This window comes from Pleurodeles waltl, chromosome 7 (genome assembly GCF_031143425.1).
Source record: "Pleurodeles waltl isolate 20211129_DDA chromosome 7, aPleWal1.hap1.20221129, whole genome shotgun sequence".
NCBI lineage: Eukaryota > Metazoa > Chordata > Amphibia > Caudata > Salamandridae > Pleurodeles > Pleurodeles waltl.
The window spans coordinates 1,075,572,744-1,075,595,263 of record NC_090446.1 but is presented as its reverse complement, the minus strand read 5'-3'; positions in this window follow the sequence as shown (position 1 = coordinate 1,075,595,263).

Genomic DNA, 22,520 nt, shown 5'->3' with positions numbered 1-22,520 from the left:
CGAGAATGCTGCCACCACGCACCAACAGAACATCAGAGCCTCCATAAAAGCCACCTTTCAAGCACATCTCAACACCAGCACTCGCAACAGCAAAGAGCTCTTTGCCAATGTCAAAGAGTTCACGAACCACAGGACAGACACCTCATCCACCCCTCCCTCCCAAGACCTCTGCAATGATCTTCCCACCTTCTTTCACCATAAAATCCAGGGCATCTATGAAGGCTTCAGGAACCATAACACACCAGGATTGCCCACCACCGTGGACCTAGCACCTCACCAGATACTGAACTCCTGGACCCCCATCACCAAAGAGGACTCAAGAATGGGGAGTGACTGGCTGATGTCAGGGAGGAGGGCAGAGCATGAAAAGATCTCTGTAGGCGAGACAATGGCACTTTTAATGCCTGCCAGGAAAGCATTGGTCTACTCAAGTTGTCTGGCCAACCCCCGGATGGCATTCACAATGGCAGTCTTACTGACAGAAGTGTTCCTAAGAGGACACTAGCCTCATCACTCAAGCAGCTGGGGTAACAGGGGCTGGGGTGGAGGTGCCTGCGGCAAAAAAGACACCCACCCTCTTGGGTGAGCGGGCACCGGCCAACTGGATGGGGAGCAACAGGGAGGGTAGCAATAGTGCTGGAGGTGACAGACAAAGATGGTATAGGAGTATGTCCGGATAGGTCCACCACCACTAGGGAGTGGCCAGTGGAGGTGGAATAGGTAGAATCTGATGATGAGGATGTACATATGGTCTCCTCTTTGGCACTCCTCTGGGCCACTAGGTCCCCCTGTGTTTGTGGTGTCTTGACTGGAGGTACCATGGCCAGCAGCTTCCCCACTTGGCTGTGCCCTGTCTCCTTGGCTTGCCCAGGCTGATGCTGAAAATACAAATAGAAAAAGGGTTGCAATATGTTCCGGATCACACTTGAACAACAGCTGTTATTAGCAAACATGACCATGATGTCAAGTAGGCCCCAGCAACAAACTACCAACGTTGCCCCCTACATATACCATACCATATGCATGCTGGGCTCAAGGATATCTGGATTCTGGTATGGATTCAGGATCCTGGCAAACTGGGATTATTCAGATACAAGGGTCTCAACTCGGATTTAAAACAGGAAAAACTAAACAGATCTTTGGCATTTGTCAAATCAAGATACCTATAATTAACACTAAAAACATTCCGAAGTGTGATTGAATAATAATCCAGCAATTATCATGAACTAGAATCATCATGTACAAGGATTTCCACTGAGACTGCTACAACTTCTTCAGTAGTTCAAAAGTCTCAGGAGTTTAAGTTCCATTTGCAAATATGCAATGGCAATCAGATTATAGTTCTACATTGTCGCAAAAGTCTTTAAAACATCAACAGAAGATTCTGATTGAAAAAACATGGATTTAAAACCAACTATGAGCACATGATCCAGGAAGGCATAGCTATTACAAGAAATTCAACTTTTCGCTAATGTCTTTACAGTCACAAGATTGATTAGAATATTATTGCTGGCTTTACATAAGGCAAATTAATCAGCGCTGATCAAGATCCCACATTAAACAGAGAAACTTGTGTTGCCTTATTTAGGATGACTCGTGTCTTTTTGCCAGCGCAAGAAAGCGTGATGCAAGAAACGAATTGCAAGCTGCCTGTCTTTTACAGGTGCTGTGGTAACTGCGTAGGAGATTGGAAATACTAGGTCAGAACTCAGGAATTGTGTTGCTGTGAGGAGAAGCCTGTCACTGTGAAGGTATGGATGCCACTGCAAAGGAAGGACTGACACTGTGAAGAGAAGGCTGCGAAAGACTGCAGACAGGAAAGTGGGGCTAAGCAGGATTTAGTCTGAAACATCTGCTTTTATAGCCAGCACAAAGCAGGTGCAAGAAAACACATGGGAAAAACAGAGGAATTTGTTTGTTATTATTGTAATTGCACATGCTACACAACTGTCTTTTTTCTATTAGGAGGATCAATCAAAGGACCGACAGTTGACATGAGGCCCAGGTTTTCAGAAGTTATCTTGACAACAAGCATTGGTCCAGATTTGCTTTAAACATTGCCATTATGTTATTTATTGAGTTGCCAAGTTACACAAGGTTTCAAAGGCATAACACGATTCAAACTGGTACTGTGATAAAAAGGAAAAAACATCTCTGATATCACTCATAAGGGGGCAATAAGACATAACTAGCCCTGTTCACAGCTGGGACCATGACAGTTGTCCCTCCCAAAGGCCGACTAACAGGCCGAGATTCCGTGGGGTTCAGAGCATAGAAAAGATGGATCAGGCGAGAGGCATGGACAAAGGAGACTAGTTCCCTAGAGAATTCTGATGGGGGTAAGCCTTCCAATCAATCAAAAAATATTTTTTTCCTTGAATGTGTTTCGTGCTTACGATACGTTGTACTTCATATTCTTTATAATCTCCTACTACCACTACAAGAGGAGGTATATCCTTTTTTGTGTGTGGATGACTTGGCTTGATAATAGAAACGTGAAACACTAGATGTATAGCATATTCATATGGGAAGTGTAAATGTACTGTGACAGGTTTCAGAATATCAACAATCAGAAAAGGACCTTTGAATTGTGGTTGACGTTTCCTTGGGCCCTCAAGTTTGATGTTGCAAGTGAATAACCACACCATGTCTTATTTGTTATATTTAGGTTCATGAGTTCTACGTTTATTGGTTTATGCTTTCATGATTAGTTTGTTTTGTTTTGTGCTAAACATTTAGTTTGTTCTTCTTTGTCTTGTAATGTCAGTAACATTTGAGAGACTGACGGCATTAGCTCTGGTGTGTTAGGTAAGATCACTGGAAGGGACCATGGATGATAACTGGTGAGGAAGAAGAAAGGAGAGCACCCCAAGGCAGTATGAACACTATTAAAATATGAGAACTTGGCTAATGGTGTGGCCTGGCCCCATTAAGTAATAACAGTGGAGGTTAAACACCTAAGGATAAATTAACTCTCTCCATTTGACCATCTGTTTGGGGATGATCGAATGTTGAAAGAGCCAACTCAATTCCTACTGTAGTACATAGGACTTTCCAGAATTTTGATGTGAATTGTGTATCACAATCTGAAATAATCTTAGTTGGTAATCCATGTAACCTAACAATTTGTTGTAATCAATCAAGGATTTGTAAAGCGCTGCTTGTGTGTGTGCTGCTCAGTTGAAGAGCCAGGTCTTGAGATGCTTCCTGAACTGCTTTAGTGATGCGATCTGCCTGACCTTGAGAGGTAGCATATTCCATGTCCAGGCTGCCAGGTTGTAGAAGGATCTTCCTCCTGCTGTGCTTTTCTGAATCTTGGGGATGGCTGCGAGGGCAAGCTGGGAGGAGTGGAAATGTCTGTTAGGTATATAAAAGGCGAGGCAGTGGTTGAGGTATGCCGGTCCTATGTTGTTCAGTGCCTTGTAGGTGTGGGTCAGGAGTTTGTATGTGATGTGCTTGTTGACTAGGAGCCTGTGTAGGTCTCTGAGGTGGGAGGAGATGCGGCTGTTTCAGGGTGTGTCCAGGATGAGTCTGGCTGCTGTATTCTGGACTCTTTGTAGTACTGATTGTAGTTTATTGGTGATGCCAGCATACAGAGCGTTGCTGAGTCTAGTTTGCTGGTGACAAGTGCGTGGGTGACTGTCTTTCTTGTGTTGGAAGGAATCCACCTGAAAATCTTCCGCAGGAGTGGAAGAGTGTGAAAGCAAGACGGCTTTGACTAGGCTTGTCATGGAGAAAAAGGAGTCTAGGGTGATGCCCAGGTTGCGTCTCTGGGGCCTGGGCATTTCCCAGAGCAGTGGGCACCAGGAATCATTCCAAGAAGAATGTGTAGAGCTGATTACGAGGATCTCTGTCTTGTCCATGATGATTTTGAGGCCGCTGGCCTCCATCCAGGTGGCGACTGCTCTAATCCCGCAGTGGAAATTTCTCTTGCCATTTACAGTCCTCGGACAGGGAGAGGATCAGTTGGGTGTTGGCAGCGTAGGAGATTCTTTAGCCCTTTTTGTTTAATGATCTTGGCAAGGGGGCCTCGAAGATGTTGAAAAGTATTGGGCTGGGTGAAGATCCTTGGGGCACTCCGTAGCATGTGTCTTTGGGTACTGACGTGAACGGTGGTAGTCTGACACTGTGTGTTCTTCCAGTGAGGAAAGACCTGATCCAATCCAGTCCTTTATCTCGGATGCCGGTGCTGTGTAGCCTGTCGCACAGACTGGAGTGGGAGGTGGTGACAAATGTAGCGGGGAGGTCGAGGAAGATGAGTGCGGCCGTGCCTCCGCAGTCCAGTATGATGCTTATGTCGTCGGTGGCTGCTAAGAGTGTGGTTTTGGTGCTGTGGTTGCTTCGAAATCCGGATTGCGATGGGTCCAGGATATGGTGTGTCTCAACGAATTCCGTGAGATGCTAGTCCATGGCCTTCTCCATTACCTTGGCTGAAAAAGGAAGCACAGAGATGGGACTGTAGTTCTTCAGCTCCCTAGGGTCGGCGGTGGGTTTCTTGAGTAGCATGTTGATTTTGGCATGCTTCCAATCTGAAGGGAAGGTGGTTGTCTAGAAGGATTGGTTGAAAGTTTGGCAGAGTCCTGGTGCTATGGTGGCGCTAGCCAGGTTGAAGATATGATGATGTCATGGATCCGAGGGTGCTCCCTGGTGGATGGAGTGCATCAGACAAAGGTAGATGTTCACTGTATGGATATGTGTTTGTTAATGTAATTGTGGTATCATTGCATTGTGTTCTGTTTGATATGGTAAGTATTTCATCTTTTGTTGTCCAATATCAGAGTGTATGGTGTTAGACTTGTCCCACTGATATTGACTGTATATTGGTCTCATGTGTGGCAGCTTGAGTTTTGTTTGTGCAGCCATGGGGGTGTTCAACTACCTTTATTTGCATTTGATTGTGCATGTGTTCATTTTGCTGTGTGTACCTTACAGCTGCCTCATCTAGATGTGTGTCCTGTGCAGCTGCTGTTGTATTTGCTTTCTTGATATGCGCTTCCACATTCTGCAGATAAGCATGCCACTTGGCTCTAGTATTGTTTGTCCCTGAGATACATGTAGAGCCATTTACTTTGCAAATGTAGTTTTAGGGGCAGACACAAAATTATCTGTGTCCCAGTGCAGCCTCCTTCCCTGAATGCTCCTGATGCCCCCTTCCCTATTGTGCAGGTATTGTTTGAAAAGAAAGCTTTGTATATTTGTCTTTGTGATTATTGTGCATCCCATTTTCCTTCCATTTTGTTGGAATATTGTTGATGTGTGGGTCCATACCAGGGATGCTTCATGAGAGTTGTGGTTGTATTTCATGACACATTCATACTTAATCTGACAACAGCCCATGGCACATGTGCAATGTGAGGGTGTCATTTGAATTATGTGTGATGTTGCTGTGTTGTTGGAATATGACACAATGTTCTATACACTTCACTCTCCCTGTGTCTTAGATGTGCAGGTGTGTGTTTTTGTGTGATGTTGCCGTAAAGTGTGAGTGACTTGCCTAAAGGCTGTGAATGTGTCCTTTGTGATTGACTCCAACTGTGTACACAAGAGCAAGTGTACTTGGTACCCATACCGTGCCCCCATATCCTCTGGATGATGGTGCAACAATCTGTTGTTGAGATTAATGACACAGATTGTTGGGTGTACTGACGTTCTGTTGTGCCCACAGCGATGTGGATTTTGGGCTCCATTGATGAGCAGTGGAAGGATGTGTGTGATGGGCTCCACGACAGCACTGGCTATGTAAGGCTGCCTGCAGGTGAGTTTCTCCCTTTATACTCTCAGTTTCTGCCTGCTGAGACGTGGTGGTTGGACTGCCATGGTCACATTGGCGGTGTGCAACCTCATAATGTGTCCGGCAGAAAAATAGGCTCTGCCGGCCTGTTTGTGCTGCTTTGTGACCACAGCCACTGCGCTGCCTGGTGGTGCCAGCAGGACCAAAGTGGTCTTTGCTCCATAGGCCCGCATACCTGGTAATACAGTAGTCCGACCTCCAAGCCAAGGGCAGTCGGACCGCCACCACCATGGTGGTGCATGGACTGCCAAACTTGTAATGAGGCCCTAAGTCTTCACGTAGGAATCTTCACTGCGACTTCTCCTAGCTGTTCCTCGATAAAGATCCTGCTTCTTCGGACACGCTAGCTGTCTTGCCCCACTGAACTTTACTTTCTCAGTATTTTTTCTTTTACATTTTTTCTAACTTCAAAGGTAAATCGATGCTGGGCCATGTATCTGAATCGTGCTCCATCACGGTCAGTCATAACTTTTGAATTTGCCCCGGTTTCACATGGCTCCCAGTTCGCAGTTGGCACTTTTTTTTTTTACGTACTATTTATCACTTTCAAAGTTCAGAATTCCAGTTCTACAAATTGGATTTTTGTTTTGCTGTCAAATAGAATATTAAAATGCACTCTTTTTCTAATTTGGTTTCAGAAGTTTAGCTTAACTGCTTTTGATCCAATCTACCAGAGGGTTAAGCAGAGGAGAATTTAGTGACTTTTGTGGGTCACTACAACAAGAATTGTGGCTGTTGTTTGAGAGGGATTCAAACCCTCCTCAACAAACAACTCAATTTCTCACAAATCCAAACTCCCTATTTGTCTTTCTCCCTGTGTTAACCATGGTTTTATCCGCATAATTCTTAGTCAATGAGGCAGACGTTTTAGATGCATATAATAACTATAGTCCTATAAAACTTTTTGTGAGTTATCTTTTAACCCATTGGGGGCATCAGCGGTTTCTCTGACACATATGTTTAACTTGTAGCAAATGGAGGGTTTTGTAATCATGTTCAGTACTCAGAAGACTCATTCCTAGGGTTATGCAAATTTTGTGTATTTTGATTTCACGTTATTACGTGACATTTCAGCAAAATTATATGAAATTACACCCAACGAAAACCAAAACTATCATTTAGCACTATACGTTATTGTGAAATGCACCCTTGCTTCAATTTTTGATGGGAAGATGCATTCTGAAAAAATATAGTGCCAATTCATATCAGTTTTGCGCACTTAACCATCAATGGTAACATACCTAATATGTAATTAAAGTGAAAGTTACAACCATTATATGGTTTGAAGGCGTGCTCATAAAGATAGGTACACATGTAATCTGAATGTGTTTGGGCAACTAATGGGTTCAAGGTATCCTCCACTATTAAACTTGTGTGCCATTCGTTTTGTAACTTGAATTATTGCAACAAGCATTGCCAATGCCAATAGATGTAGCTTATTAAATCACTGTCAAGCCAGACCTAAAACTCCATTTAGGTTAATGACCTCCTTTCTCCCATCCGTGCTGCTGCCAGAGAAAAACACCATAAATTACCTGGTTACCCAAGATACTTTGATAGCATTACAATGTAATGTTTGTACCCCTGAAAGTTCAACTTCAGGCAGCTGGATAAATAAACAAAATGATCACAGCTGTATGGACGGGCAAGTACTTTTTTTGTGAAGGGACACAACTTCTGCCAAATCAAAACATTTACTCCTGGCTCCCAATATGTGCGGCAGCCAAAACCCCTCTCTTGGTGATTCCTGCATAATTGTCTTGGGACTGCTATGCTGTCTGGCCAGACCATGAAAAGCAGTTATCATGATCATGAGAGCTGAGGATTGTTGTAGTTTGCTGAGTGTAAGTAATATGACATCTATATATGGTAAGAGTTTAGAGTGCTCCGCTGATGTCTCCACATTTGAAATTAATTTGGATTGGCATATGGCTACTTCGAAGTGTTCTATGGCTATCAGAAATAATAATGTGACACAAGACAACCCTGCCATGTCCCCTGGCAAACTGGAAAAGGGTCAGACAGGAAAGCTCTCCATCTGACTTCCATAAAGAGTGATTGTATAGCCATGTCACTCTGGCAATGAAGTCATGACCAAGTCCCATTTGATGAGAGGGGCGAGTCATGTAATTCCATCTGTATCTTGACAAACGCCTTTTTTCCCACCACGAGCTTAAGTATTTCATCCTGCGATTCATTAACAAGGCATGGAAAATGGGAGACAATATGCATGTGATCCCTAGATGTTCTACCTGTCAGAAATCCCACTTAGTTATGATGGATGAGAGTGGGCATAATTTGCTTAAACATATCTACCTGTATCTTTGGCAGAATTTTAATATCTACTTTAAGCAAAGGAATCTGTCAATAGCTTATGCAGAGCAATGGGTCTTTCCTTCGTTCCATGAGCACGGCAATCAGCGCTCTGATTGAGAAAGAAATGGCAAGGAACCCATTTATTCAGTTTCTTTATAAGCCTCATCTAACGCTTCAATTGCAACTTCTTTAAACCCTTTATAAAAGTCACAATGGAAGCCATCCTGTTGGTAGCGACAAACATGCAGCCTAAGTAGCATATATTCTGCTTTTGTAGTGGGTTTACGCCCATCTTCTAACCGTCTCCTAGGCATCTGTGTAGGGTTAGCATTATATGTTCCAGTGAGCAAATAAATGCTTTTTCCAAGACAACCAGCTGTTCCGCCATGCTTTTTATTAGCAATTGCATAAGCCCTCGTTATCTGTCAGCTGATTCTTAACTGTGGCCTTTGCAGCTGTCCATAGGATTTGCACCAAAGTTAGAAATCCTTTGCTCACCTCTACTTATGTTTGGGTTTTCAACTTCGCCTTTTCTAAAAATTCCTCACACCCAGATACACATGGGAGTCAACCACAATCTCCTGATGCCGGTATGCTGGACAGAAAAACATTAAAACGAGCGACTGTTTCAAGGGGGGCACAGGATGGACACATTGAAGATGCTTGTACCAAGATAGCAACACCTACTGCGAAACTTGTTAACAGAAACAATACCATATAGAAATTTTAGAAATAAAGCTCTGCCATCAGGGGACTCAGTCTTCTCGAGAATCTCTTCAACGAAGGGTGAGCATTTTACATCGAGTAATTCGGCCGTCAAACTGCCTAGGGGTGACTTCAAATAACATTTTTCAGTAATATATGCCCAGTATCTGGTCTTCAGTTGTTCAATCATCCCGTTGCTTCTTGACGATGGATTATTCTACAGTTCACGCATGCCAAGATTAATGAACCCTACTTTAATGCATTTAAACTAAGGTATCTTGCAACCTACATCTAGCTTTTTTAGTTAAATAAAAGGCATCTTGTACTGGTCTAATTGTATGCTTGACCACAACCTTATCCAATACAAGAGTGGTTTGAGATTTGCAATATGCATGGTGTTCTGCTGCTTCAAGTTTAAACATAATGGAATCAAGGGGACATTCTGTATGAGATCAGTAAGAGATCGAATAAATCTTTCTTCAGTTATTGGCAATTGTGATGAAATAATCTCAGAATCGTAGACCACTGCACTAACCACTTTTGCTCAATAAACCCCCGGAGCTGGATATAAAGGGCGATTGGAAGAAGATTGTAAGGTCTTTAAAACAGTCCTAGCTCCATTTTGCAAAAGTGCCTTATTTTTGGTCTGTGCTGACTCTGACAAAGCATTTGCCAGCTGAACCCCCAGTTAGTCAAACTCCTTCACTGCCTCAAAAGGGATACCCTGGAAATGTATCTTTCCTATGAAGGTCCTGTGTGAATTAAAGGACATAATTTTTGTTGTATTAGTCTTAATTTCTAAACCATTTGAATCACAGACACTTGAGAACTAAGGGACATATTTATGGGATAATGGTGCAATACAGCAGAGCAAGCATTTTGCTGCGCTGCACTGTGTCACTAGGAAAGGGCAGGGATGTGCCATATTTAAGGCATTCATGCATTCCTGTCATTTTCCGTTGTGCTGGAGCCCTTTTGGCAGCCTAGCACCAACACAGGCAGCCTAGCGCCAACACCACACCACTGCACCAGGGTGCAAGAGTGCTTGAGTTGCATGCAGGATTTATTTTGTGCAGGAAGGGACACCGTCCTGTATGCAACCAATCATGAGAGGCATATTCCTCTGTCTATGTGTACTGCATAATGCTCATCTCTCCTGGGGAGGAGTATCTTTTCCGCACATTCCCAGGTTTACTGTTCTTGTAAATTTGGGAGTGCATCAGAAGCCATTGGAGCTGTGTGTGAACACCCACACAATGCCCATGAAACGCCTAGCCAGGGGAGAGTAAGACAACATTGTGATTTGCGTTAACTTACTCCAGACCGTTTGTGGCTTTGAGTGGCTTAAAAAATCTGACTTAGACGTTTGCATTACGCACGTACCACATTGCGTGGTGCAAGCATGATGCAACCCTCCCATAAATATGCCCCCTACTGAGTACAACTGGCAAGCCATCTGGAGTTCTTGATAATCATAGGGCATCATCTGCAAATAAGAGAGTAGGTGTTTCTGACCACCTATTTTGGGGGAATCATTATTGCAATTACACAATTGCTTTATTACCTCGTGATCATAAAGAGTGAACAAAGTAGAGGCTAGGACACAAACTTGAGGTACGCACTTTTCAATAGGATTTATTTCTGTCATTTTGCCCCTGCATAATTATTACTGTATAGACCTATGATTAGGGACAGCAGTGGTCCATTTGTAGTCCTGTTGGGTTATGATCCATGAGAGACCTTTCTGAAATTGCCCAGTCTTTTACCAGGTAGCAGTAGTATTTGTGATGCCAAATAATAACCTATTCCCAACTGTGTACTATACGCACACAACAGATAAGAGTATTTACAATGAGTTTAGTGAACCGGATGCTAGAAGTCTAACAGGCCATCGTCACCTAGACATCCCTTAACACAGCTCTGTGTTTATTACTAATAATTGAAGTGTGTCAGTTCTGTAAAGGATTGCATCTGGTGATAAAATTCAGTTGCCCCCTAAAATTGTATATGCGGTACCCCATACACTATCAATCCTGGGTAGTATAAGAAAGAAAGACAGTTACCCAAAGTTTGGTGCATAGATTAAACTTAGACTAGCTACTCGTGTGCCTAGATGTAGTTTAGCAACCATATAGCCCCCATCATCATATGACCAGGTATGAAGGACTGTACAGGGGATTGATTTCAGCACAAGTATTCACACCCCACATTTTATGGAATTAGTCTGACAGGTAAAGGTATCCCTATCTTATCAGGATGTTCGACAGTTGTAGACGACATTTCCCAGCCAGTCTCACATCAGTTTCTTAGCTTCAGATAGTGACAGGTTTGTCTCCTGTGGAGGAACAAGATTAGCTTGCTTGGAAGATAAATATGACAGTATCTTTTACATTTTATATAATTTAACAGCCCATTAACACTAAGTGATGCAATAGTCAACGATTTCGCTATCATCTTGTTTTGTCACGTACTGAGCGAGGAGTAAGGGGAATGTTTTATCAATGCAGAATGACAATAACACAATACAGGGAGAAGGAGGGCTAATTTTCTTGTAAAAGAAAGTGCGGCGGTTGATGTGGAGTCATCCATATATGCTACAGACTCCAATGATACAGTGATTCCTTTTCCAATAAGATTACCACTATACGACATGTGGGTTGATGCCATTAATGATAGATGACGACCAATGGTTCTGGTTACTGTCACTTGTGAGATAACTGCAATAAGTGAACTAGATACATCAGATGTGATAGGTGCTATCATTATAAAGAAATTCCCAGTCCTGATGATGACCCGTTGCTGATTGATATCTGTTCCCAGGGTCGAAACGTCAACATAAGTTGTGTGGCTTGATGTTTCATAATTCAGCGACTTCAGGACTCCTGGATTGAAGGAGCCTACTCGAAGTTCACGTAAAATTTTTAACCACACTTTTGTATATCTTTGTATATATTGTACATAATACCAGCACTTTCCTTGTGTATCACAATACTCACCTTCACTTTTTTGATTAGGAGCACCTATGACTTACTAACAATGATAATTAATCCATGAAGTAAATTTGGAAATTGAAATGGATGATTCAATAAATAGATGTGATATTGAACAATCCTAAAGATACCGGACTGAATATAAGTGGTTCCTTATTTTTTTTTACTGTTTATTTTTGCCATGGAAGTGAAAGCATACACTTCCCCCTGTGTGGACCCTAGTGTTCGTAATAGTTAATTACCCAGGTCTAAGGGTTATTGGGTTGCCTCATTTTTTGAACTTTTACTATGACCCACTGGCATGTACTTACCATGCCACTATTTTCATTTCCCTTCATATATCATATATTTCAGTAAAATAGACAATACAAAACTCTCAGCCTACAAAAGAAATGCTAAACATGCTTGTCGAGCTAACCTATCTTCGTCAACAGGCACTTCAAATTGGGTCTTGAGAAGTCTGATCTAGAAGCTCAACTTTTCAGGAGGTTCACGGTCACACCAAAATGTACACATTCCTCCCAAGCAAAGACATCAAGCTGGATGTTGTAAAGTGGAACTCAAAACATTTTCCTTGGGATGTTGACTGCACAACAAGTGGGGTACTGCATGCCTTGTCTTGGTATTGATGAACAAAATAAATAATTGATATTAGCCAGGACTACTTTGCAAACAAAGCTAAATAAAAAGCAACATGTGAATTTAGGAAAATGGTTGAAAGAGCGATGCTAATAATATTCAAAGGTCATTATTTACATAATATAGGGCTTTCAAAACCAATGAACCTGAAAACTCAATGTTAGTTTACAGGTGTCCAAGGCACATAGTAAATGTTAGTGGTTTGTCTCATTCAAAGTTTTAACTTTGATTTAGAGACTTCAAGAGGGTGAAAAGAATTTCAGCAAAGCCTTGCTAGAACCTATAGCTGTGAAGGACAGCACAAGACTAGCTACTATTACTAAATAATTCAACTGTAACTTTGATCTTCATTATAAAAAGCTCAGAGTGGGGAAACATTAAGATAAATCAAGTTTGTGTCTTTCTCAGTATACTTAGTTTGATTTAGGCCAAAAGTCTCCAACACTCTATTTTCCAATTTCTGTCTACTACATCCTATATCGTATTCTAGGGAGTTTAAATAATTACATGCACTACTACTCTGCCACCAATATTACACTACATGTTTTATTACTTGCCAAAATCGACCCACTGATACAAACATACCAATACGATTTGCAGATAGCAGTGCTTGTTTCTTTCTTTCTTTTTTTTCCCAAAAACGTTCTGTCTCGTGGCATTTCCAAATTGACTTGCTATGCATTTTCTTCACATCCGTATGAGAAAAAAGAAGCATTTGTGTATCGATATTAGCATGCCTGGCAGCTCTATGCAGGCACTCTAGAAATTTGCCCAAACCTGACCTTCTAAAGGCGTATTTCTGAACTAATTACCTCTGAAGGACTACACTGCATTTGTTTGTGAGTTAGCATACCCACTCTCCAAAAGTAGGCCACTAACACTCAAAAGACATTTGAGGCTGCTGGAAGGCTGGAGCTAAGGTGATAACACCACAGCTGCCCCACCTCTATCAAAACATTAACAAAAGAAAGCAGGCAAGCCAAAGGATTCTAGCGTAAAAGTCACCTCTTAAAAGAGATCAAATAATGTTCATAAAGGGGTGGTACAAATGTTGCGCATGCACCCATCACTTCTGAGACCACCTTGCCTCCAAACCTCCATTTATTCCTCACCCCCAAGATATAAAGAGGTAAAGACACTACAAAGAAATGTCTTGTCTCTGCAATTTCTGAGTCAAGTTGGGAAAAATGCTCACTTGTGAGCTGCACATTCTGATGATGTCATCATAATATAAACGTGTTCAGTTACAATATATACTAACCGCTATATTATTTTACGGCCAATAAGTAGACTGTCGAAAGAATTAAATGTATACTCTAGTTTAATTGGCTGCAAAGGTCTGCAAATGCTTGCAATTTTCTCCGTGTCTATACATTTCCACAGTGCCATATTCCCTTTATTAAATATGGAGCAGGGCCGTGGCTCACTCACAAGAAGTGCACCATTAAATGGGTTATAATGCGCCTCCTTTCCTTGAAAAATTGTAATATATAGCTTATCCTCTGCAGAAATGCAATTATTCTTTATGCCTTGCTGTTCTTTCATGTGCAGTAATTATAAACCAGTATTTCAACAGAGATCCAAATAATTGCATACACCAACAATGAAAGCAGGGAAGAGCAACAGTAAGATTGTACAGTAGAAGCATGTCAACTATTGTAACTACCTGGGGTATGATCTCTGCACTTTAATAATCAATTACTAAATCTATGTTTATTACTACACTTGTATTAAATCACCTGTTGAGGCACAGTCTAAAATTACTAACATGAACAACAAATCCCCAATAAATACCTCTGACAATAATTAGGAGTATTCCCATGGCATTATCCACAAAAGGGTCCCCTATTTTCCTTACTGATATGCAGATAATAACTGTGAAAAAGTGCATTACTAGGAGGGGGGATTGTAATTCATCACAAGGAATAATGGCACTATTTGTTTTTAGGTACAGTAAAGGTTTTAGTAATTTAAACACAATTTCAATCTTTGGAGGCATAGCACACAATAGACTACCTTAACTTTGGACAATGTGTAATGCATTTAGAAGTACCAAAATAATTAATATCTTGAAAAAACAGCACAATAAAATCCCATTCAAATATATAAAAATAGAGAATAATTTAATGAAGAAAATGACACCAAAAGGACAAAAATAGGTGTGACTTAAGGCCAACGCAATAGGGTGTGGGTCAGATACTGAAATCAGCTTTAACTCAGTCGGAAGTTTTACCTTCTGACTTTAAACTTTGAAATGGAAGTAAAAACTTCTCAGCAGGGCAAGACAGCAGGCTGTGGCCTTTAGCCAACCATGGCTGCACTGGGCCAGATAGCCATCGGTCAAGGTCCTAGTGAAACCTTTGACTTCTTCCGGGAAAGCTCAGAGTGGTAGCAATTCAAAATTAGAGTCCAAGGAAGGTCCCTCACATGCCAGTTATTTTTGGTGTCTCAGCTTGGTGAAGATTTCTACATTCAGACTTAGTCACTTTTTTGGAGCTCAGAGTCTGCTAGCAGAGCAAGGCAACAAGTCATAGCTGAACCGGGTTCCACAAGGAGGGATACCCTCTCTGCGAGCAACCTGAAACTTTGGCCCAGCAGCAACTCACCTTTGTTGGATTGACTCGGCAGGTTTGTTTCAGTAGTCTGGAGGTACTTGGAGTCAAAAGGTTTCCAAGTCCCAGGTTTCTCAGGATATTAGGAAGAGTACACTTTGGCAAAGCCAAGGGTCACAGAACCTCAAGAAGAGCACTTTGGAGTCAAAACTCACTCCAGGAAACTGGTGTCTAGCAGCTTGTTGTGCCTCTGTAGCTGGAGGCCAGCCAACTGTCCCTTAGAGAGAATCCATTTTTTTGTCCTGGGTACAAATGGAAACAGTTCCAACCTTTCAGGTCTCACAAGCTTCAACAGTAGGTGCAGTCGTTCTTTCATTGGTTCAGTAGTGTTCTGAAAAGGGTGCCCAGGGTGCCACATTGATGTCTTGCACTAGCAAGTGGGTGGGGGGGATCTTGGTCTCTCTCTAACCACTAGGGAAAAAGTTCCAGGGGTAACCCTACCAACCTTTGCAGCAGTTCCTGTGTGCCTTACTGAAAACAATCCCACAGTGCCCCTCTCTGCCCAAATCCAAGATGATGGAACCTTTCTCCATTTGTGCAAAGCCTGTGAGCCTACTCTAGAGGTGTGGCCGGGAAAATGAGCATCCCTCCTCTGTGGGCACTTCAACTCAGTTTTAGAGAAGCGTCTCTCCCACTGTGATTGATGCCTTTCATGACTGTGGAAAACCAAGAAGGGCCTTGCCCAAGTGTTATCTAACGCTGCCTGTGACAGGGTACACCTCTTTGAAGGTAATCAGGTTCCCGGGGACAGTCCATCTGGTCATCCTACCAGAGGAATTTAATACCTTCCTATGCCAAAAGCCTTTGTTCTGTGCTGCAGAAGTTGTTTTCTCATCTCATTGAGGGGCTACTCAGCTGCCACTTGGAGCTCTTGTAAATGGGCCTCTAGAGGCTTCAGATCGGGATAACTTTGTGAAAAAATCCTTTTTCAAAATATTTATTATAAATCCTACATCACCAGTGAATTAGGCTTGTAAGAAATATTCCAAAACATCCACAAATAACATTTCTAGCTGTTCCCTAGACAGACATAACATTATTGAATGTAATATTGTATCATGATGTTTTCATATAACATCCAATCCTGGTGGAGTGAAAATAGCTTTTGGAGCCTTTTTACTGTATAGACATGCTTATCAAACATTTTACATATGCTACTTTTAAATACCTAGCACCCTGTCTTACGGGCAGTAAGGTGTGCGTAGGGATGACCTATTCATATTTCAAAGGAATGTTTTAACATGCCTAAAGAAATTTACTTGGCAGGTCAAATTTGCAATTTTAAGACTGCACAGTCAGGCTACAGCGGTAGGTCTGCAGTCATGCTTGCACTGTCACTGTAGACGATAGCACAGTGGGTGCTGCAGTCCACTATTGACATTTAAATTACATTTCCTGGGTACACTTTGTACCATGTGCTTCGGACTTAGAAGTATGTTACATAAGCTAGTTATGAGTGTAGCCACATTCAACATGTTTTAGGTGTAAGAACACAAGCAATGAGGCCGGGTTAGCTGGGTCGCTGTGCACAGAGTCAAAACACTCAACAGCATCAGTCCAAAAAACAAAAAATGGAGGTGAACATGCAGAAAGAGGTACTTTTCGACTATGAGAACATAACACACAGGAGTATCTACTTTGACAAAGTAATTCAAATATTACTAATTGAATTATTGGTAGGTGTTTGCTGGGAATTTAAGAATTAATACATTTGCCGCTGGCTCATCCGCAATGCACAATGGTTGGGAAGGAAGGCAGGAGGTGCATTTGTCTATATGAAGAGCAGGACACTGTTGTTGTTGAAACTTCTCTTGAAAAAGACTCCACTCAAGGTGTTGTATGTAGTAAGTGTAATATGGATGTCAGACTCTTGGCTGTACTATGGAATAACGAAAACACAAATGGCGCTGGAGTTCTGGTTCTTTCTTCAAATGACAAAGGAGTTATGGATTACGTGCGCTGAAGTGGCATTGCACCACAGAGCACCACCATTCGGGTGGATGATTGAAATATATAATAATATTTAGTATTATATCTATATATATATATATATATATATATATATATATATATATATATATATATATATATATATATTACTATCCTACTGGTGTCTACTGGTGTTCATCAGTAGTTATAATTAGAATGTATATTCCATAGGCAGAGCATCTTTTGTTTTGCTAATAACATTGGAGCAGTTTGATGATGAATCTTCACAAAACTAGTTTGCCAGTCATCTCAGCTGCTGTTTGGAAAGTTTTCGGGTGATCCATCATGCAAGAACCGAGAAAAGGGGTTTTCCCCATACAATTCCCACAGGAATTTTAGACACAACTTCAGCCCGAACTGCTGAATGACACCAAATTTAGCAGAAAGCTAGATCTTGATACAGAAAGAGTGATTATTTTTTTGTTGTAAATCAGTAGTTTTGGAGTTAATAAAGGGAAAAGATTCATGTATAGAAAGAGACACAGATCCACCACAGCAGGTCCATGGATCCATGCACCAAGAGCACTGCTGTGATTGGCTGGCCATAACCACTCACACACCCAATCACAGACCCACACAGCCACTCACACACACATACAGCCATTCACACGCCCACTTACAGACCCACAAACCACTGACACACCTACTCGCATACCCACTCCCACTTACACATCTACACAGCTACTCTCATACACACACCATCACTCAAACAACCACTCACACACCCACACATAGGCAGTGATACACTTATAGAAATTGCGCATTGCTGTTTTAAATGTGCTTTTGTTTTAGTATTGAATGTGTGCTTTTGATTTGAAGTGATCTGCCAATCTCTAAAATTAATAAAAAAGAAAGACTTGGTGCAGTGCATTCATAGAAAGACTACACAAGTTACCTTACCTTACCTTAATTTTTTTCATTTTTAGTTTTAAAATATACAACAAGAATTAACATGCGAATGAAATATATTTATAAAATTGATAAAATGTATATTAATAAACTGAATTTATGGGTTAAATCGTAGAACAATTTCTATTAAAAATAGTGAAATTCACTAAACAAAACAAAGGGTAAAAGGAAGTTCTAGTCAGAATGTAGCATTAAAAACTGTAGTGTTGTACACCATATTAAAGTAAAAGGGATATTTTTTCGACTTGTCAGACTTACCTCAAACCTTTTACCTCACCACTTCCGAACATAGAAATCTTCACCATGGCTTTGATTCAAGGCTATCCGATAGTGAAGCTCCCTCCTCGGACACCTACTGCAGTCTAGCCCCATTGAACTTTACCTTCTCAGACACTTTTTCTCAGAACATTTTAAGTCCAAAGGTAAACGCTGACTGGGCCCGATTCACTTTGTGAATTCGAATCCTGCTCCATTGTGGTCAGCCATTATTTTCCCGAGGGACTTGATGTCTGCAGTTGGTGCTTTGAACTTTACGTGCTAGTTTTTACTTAAACATTTTTTAAATTCATTACTCCATTACTATTTTGTCATTTTGGTGTCAAATCATTGATTAAAATTGACTCTATGTTTCTAAGATGTTTTGGTATTTTTCTTATTCTTTTGTTGATTACTGTTTCTTTGTTGCCTAAACACTTTGCCTCTAGCGGATGGTTAAGCACATGTTAATTTAGTGACTTTTTGTCGTTCATCCTGCAATAGATTGTGGCTGTTGCTTGATCAGGTCACACACCCCAGCCAACGAGTCAACCAATGAGACAATTTCTCACACAGTTGTTCAGCAGTGTGGATCAGGACTTGTGTTTGTGCAATGCCATACAGCGGTTTGTATTGTACAAAGATCCCATATAAATAGTTTAACATCAGAGTGACACTTTTTTAAGTTTCCTGTTAGTTTTCCATTGGATGTATCACCTCTTTCCTAAACGTAAGTACCCTTACCTCTCTTTTCCTTCAGCATGGAGATGGAGCTGTGCAACTTTAATGACGTCAGAAGGGCTGATCTGCTGAAACTCTATAAACAAAAGAAGGCTACCAAGCTGGATCTCCAGGGAGTTCTCTGAGCCTTTGCAGAGGCACAGAAGTGGCATTCTGTTTCAGGATAGGATAATGGTGAAGATGGTGAGGAGAACTTGGATTTAAGTGAAGCTGAGCATCAGGAACGGGTGAGGGACCCTGGCCTGCAGGTAAAACTCAATTACCTCCCAGAGAGAAACCAGGATATCAAAGATGGAGCAGTGTATCCTCCAGGTGCCTCTTGCAAGTGGAGTTGGAAGACAGGAGGAAGGAGAAGAAGATTAAGCTGGAGCTAGAGCAGGCTAAGCTAAAACTGAAGAAGAAGGTGGTTGAGATGGCCTTAGCTGAAAAGGAGATTACTGTTGGTGCATGAGAAAAACATGAGGACGCTGGAGCGAAACAAATCTTCTGGAGATGTGAGAGTCATAATACCTCACGAGCTGAGCCTATGTAGGCGGTGGGTGATGATATAGACAAGTAGTTTGCTGCCTATTGAGTTGTTCTCAGGGTACACAAGGTCCAAAACGAATACTGGGGAATACTGGGGAGTAGCTGCTGAAAAACAAGCCAACAGTAGGGAGCGTGGTCAGGGTTACCAACACAAGAAAGAGGGGAGAGATAAGAATAAAACTAATGAGTTCTCAAAAGGCCCACAAAACAGTTCACAGAGCAAAGGTCCCAAACCCAATCTGGCACCAGAAGAAAGACTTCATAGATAAGAAAACTGGACATTTTATTCCTAAATGCTATGGCCCATATTTATACTTTTTGCCGCAAACCAGCGTTGGCACTGGTTTGTGTCAAAAACTTTACAGCCGGCTAACGCCATTCCTACGCGCCATGCAGGTGCCTTACTTAAGGAATGACGGTAGCCGGTGTAGGGGAAAATGGGGGTTGTGCGTCAAGAAATGGTGCAAGTCAGGTTTGAGGCAAAATTCATGCACCATATTTTGTGACGCACTACCCCCATTGAAATGACTCCTGTCTTAGCAAAGACAGGAGTCATGCCCCCTTGCCCAATGGCTATGCCATTGGGCACAGTGGCATGTAGGGGGGCCCAAATTAGGCCCCCCTATGCCACTTCAAAAATATAAAAAAAAATACTTACCTCAACTTACCTGGGATGGGTCCCCCCATCCATGGGTGTCCTCCAGGGGTGGGCGAGGGTGGCAGGAGGAGTCCCTGGGGGCAGGGAAGGGCACCTCTGGACTCCTTCCATGGTCAGAGACCATGAAAGTGAGCCCACAGGTCCCTTAACGCCTGCCCCCACACAGGCGTTAAAAAACGGCGCACATCAGGCTGTGTGCCGTTTTTTAAGGCCCTCCCCCTACTGTGCGTCAAAATGACGCAGGAGTATAAATAAGGCGCACAGGCCTTAAAGTCATTTTTTGGGCGGAACGCCTACCGTGAATGTCATTAACGCAAGGCAGTTTCCCGCATCCCAAAAATGATGCACACTGAGGAATTTTGACGTCCGCGGGCTCAGGCGTCCAAGTTTAAATATGGTGCACGGTTTGCGCCGATTGTGCTTCAAAAGTTTTGACGCACATTCGGTGCAGATAGAGTATAAATATGCCCCTATATGTGCTACCAAGTTGGGCATATCCAGGGAGATGCCAAGTGCTCTAAGAGGCACCCTCCCTCCAGTTGTGGGCAGTCACAGAAAGTGAGGGAGGAGAAAGCTCCAGTGAGTGTAGGGGAGACTAATGAGGTTAGCCTAGAGTCCCTTGGTGAGCCAGAGATAGTGCCAAAAACCTATATAAAATCTAAAACTTCAAAGTACAGGCAGTGGATCACTATCAATGGACTGAAGGTTGAGGCTCTGGAGGCCACAGTAGCCAGCATGATTACGGTGGCTCATACCCCAGTCAACCAACATTTTTTAAGTAACCATGTTGTTTCCACCATCAGAGGGGAATAAGTGTTGCTTTTTCAAGAAATTAGGGGCCAGATGTAGCAAAATGACATTTTGCGAATTGCAAATTGCGAGTACTAGCGACTCGCAATTTGCAAGTCGCAAAATGTCATGCAGAAAGGTGTCTCAGACACCTTCTGCGAGTCGGTATGGGGTCGCAAAGACCCACCTCATTAATATTAATGAGGTGGGTCGCAAATTGCGGCCCCATACCGACTATGGGCACTCACTAACATGGAGGCCTGCTGTAGTCAGCAGGCCTCCATGTTAGCGACCTGCTTTTAAATAAAGCAGTTTTTTTTTTTTTTAAATGTAGCCCGTTTTCCCTAAGGGAAAACGAGCTGCATTTCAAAAAATCCGAAACCTTTTGTTTCGGTTTTTTCAGGGCAGGGAGTGGTCCCTTGGACCACTCCCTGCCCTGAAAAAATGTTTTGGGGTCCATTCACAAAGGGGAAGGGGTCCCATGGGGACCCCTTCCCGTTTGCGAATGGGTTACCATCCACTTCAAGTGGATGGTAACTGCGACTCCATTTGCGACCGCATACACGGTCACAAATGGAATTGCATACCATTGCGAATCGCAAATAGGAAGGGAACACCCCTTCCTATTTGCGATTCGGAAATGCATTTTGCGAGTCGGATCCGACTCGCAAAATGCATTTCAACATAGCAAAGTGGCTTTTGCGAGTCGCAAACGGCGTTTTTCGCCGTTTGCGACTCGCAAAACCCTTGCTACATCTGGCCCTAGGTGTGATCCATATCCTCAAATATTTTAATTTATGAACAAAATAGTGGATTGTTACTAAGGAAATGCTAACCTGTATCATTTGTGTTTTGTAGCTGGAAACCTTTCCAAAATACTTGACAATAGTCTTTATATTGAAAATAGCTAAATCGAGATCAGTTACAATAACTAACATCGTTGGCATATGTCATACCTTATTTAGTATGATTAATACAGATAACTGAGTAGAATAACCTTTGATTATAACTAACTGCAAAAGAGAGGCAGTATACAAGAAAGTTGGAGATGCCAAACAGTCCTGATAGGTGCCTTGTGATACTTTGGAGAGTTTTGATGGCAACACATTAACGGTTACCACTGCTTTCAGATCTGTGGATGCCAATTTCATTTATTTGATAAGTGAAAGAGGGAACTTATATCTTATTAATGTAGACCAAAGAAATGGTCATTCCACTCAGTTAAAGGTTTTTTCAGCATAAAGAGATATTAAGCTTATTGTTTTTTTAATTGTTTCTGCCCAGTCAATCAAAGCTACTGCTGTCTTTGTGACACAACAGTACCAATGTCGTTGTGATACAATGGTATCAGTCATGTCTTTCTCTGAAATAAATCCATGCAGCCAACACTTTAGTAACTGACCAATAAATGTATTTATTCCTTTAGCAATAGGACGTGTGGATATTTTATGATCTATAACGTAAGAATTTGAGTTATTAGTTGGAAGGGGTGAGAGCACCACTCAAATCATAAACATAATCATAAACATAATACTTGACAAAAGTCACGAAATAGGCATGTGCTTAACCCTCTGGAAGCATGGCCCAAAAGAAGTCAG